The 1,770-nt window shown below is 37.2% G+C and overlaps 1 non-coding gene across 1 annotated transcript; it reads left to right on the top strand.

Annotated features, from left to right (window-relative positions):
* The first annotated feature begins 276 nt into the window (after window positions 1-276).
* LOC139865270 (small nucleolar RNA R71) lies at window positions 277-383 on the top strand. The gene has a single exon (XR_011764793.1). It is a non-coding gene; the product is annotated as a small nucleolar RNA R71 (small nucleolar RNA).
* The last annotated feature ends 1,387 nt before the right edge of the window (window positions 384-1,770 follow it).

Below are 1,770 nucleotides of genomic sequence, written 5' to 3'. Positions count from 1 at the left end.
ATCTTCTTCAATTCTTTCCCAAATGTTTGAAATTGAAAGTTCAAGCTTGCAAGCGTCACTTGCCCATTTTCACTCTCGACTTGTGCTACATTCGTCCTTGCTAAATATCGCGGTGAAGGTGCCCATTCATAAGTGTTGACGGAGATATCTTCTAGCATAATTTCGGTCACATTTGGTGATTTGTACATAAAAACCCCACCGGATGAAGAATCAAGATATCACTTAGTTAACATATTACAACCTCGATAGAATGTGCTGATATACTCCTTCTTCGTCAAATCATGCAGTGGGAAAGCTCTTAGTAGCTTCTTGAATCGTACCCATGCATCATACAAACTCTCGTCACCCCGTTGTGTGAACCCATTAATCTTCATTCTAAGTCGCTCTACTTTTGACGGTGGAAAGAAATGATTGATAAACCCGTTTATTAATTCTTGAAAAGACCTTATGGAATCGGATGGTAAACTTCGCATCCAAGCTTTTGCATCTCCTTGAAGTGTGAAGGGGAATGCCCTTAGTTTAAAAGCGTCATCGGTGACGTTTTTGGTTTTGTAAATATCACAAAGATCATTAAATTGTTGAATATGTTCGAACGAATTTTCATCTATCAACCCATGAAAGTATGTATCCTTGATCAACGTGAAAAAGTTACCCTCGATCTTTCAATTATCCGCTTCAATTGGTGGTTTTGTGATAGCCGGTGCTATCATTGTTGGTACAACCAATCTAGCGTTCCACATTGGCGTGTCATTTGGATCATTCAATAAATCTTGATTAACCGGAGGACCATTAGGATCACCCTCTTCATTGTGAATCGGATTACCATTTGGATCCATCTCTTCTAAACAAAATGGTAAAGCTTCAAAATTCTTTCTTAATACCCTTTCTTCTCTACGATTATAAACCCCGTGCACGTGTCTTTCCGGATCGAAAAATGATTGTGTGAATTCTTGATCCTTGTGAGACCTTGTTTTCATACACCAAAGGTACCTATCCTTCAATCACAACACAAACACAAGCGGTTTTCCAAACGAGAATAGTAATATAAAATGCGAAAAGTAACTTCCGTAAGGGTGAACCCCTATGAAAGGATCGAACAATTATAAGTTTAAATCAAATAACCAACTAAGCTAGCCGCAATCCCCGGCAGTGGCGCCAAGAAAGTGTGATGTGTGCGTGACAATACATCTTTTACCCTCTACATTTATACAAGATTCAAATATTACAAATAAGCACACACAACTAACGAGCACTTAGAACCAGGTTATTATAGCACTTTGATGTAAGTATTCATATCAAGTTTGTCCCAAGAGACGCTGTGTAAGTCGGATATTTGAAACTATTAATTGTCCTAGGGTTTGTTTGATTTTGGGGGGGGGGGGGGGTTGATTGATATCAACTAACAACTAAACTTGCACAATTAAACAAACCTAAATTCATCAATTAAACTAGTGACAAGAAACAAGTAGTGAAGTATTAAGACTTAAAACAAATTAAATAAGACGTGTTCACTTATCTAATCCTCTCTATGCTTGGCTTGCCCCGTTTTGCCTATATTGCTATCTCATTAGTTGTTGAACTATTAAATGTTTAGCATCACTACTAAACCTCAAATCAAATGATACTCCACGAATTCACATAAGCTTTATATCTTAAGATCGAGTTAAGCATGATTTAGTCATTGAGATTGAGCTTAGGTTAAAATCACTTAAAACCTTCAACTATCGAAATAACTTAAGATAATCGGCATTACTATGTTGACTAGAAGCC

Source organism: Rutidosis leptorrhynchoides, chromosome 8 (assembly GCF_046630445.1).
Source record: "Rutidosis leptorrhynchoides isolate AG116_Rl617_1_P2 chromosome 8, CSIRO_AGI_Rlap_v1, whole genome shotgun sequence".
Classification (NCBI taxonomy): Eukaryota; Viridiplantae; Streptophyta; class Magnoliopsida; order Asterales; family Asteraceae; genus Rutidosis; species Rutidosis leptorrhynchoides.
The sequence above is the reverse complement of the archived record's forward strand: the minus strand, read 5'-3'. Positions and strand labels throughout refer to the sequence as shown.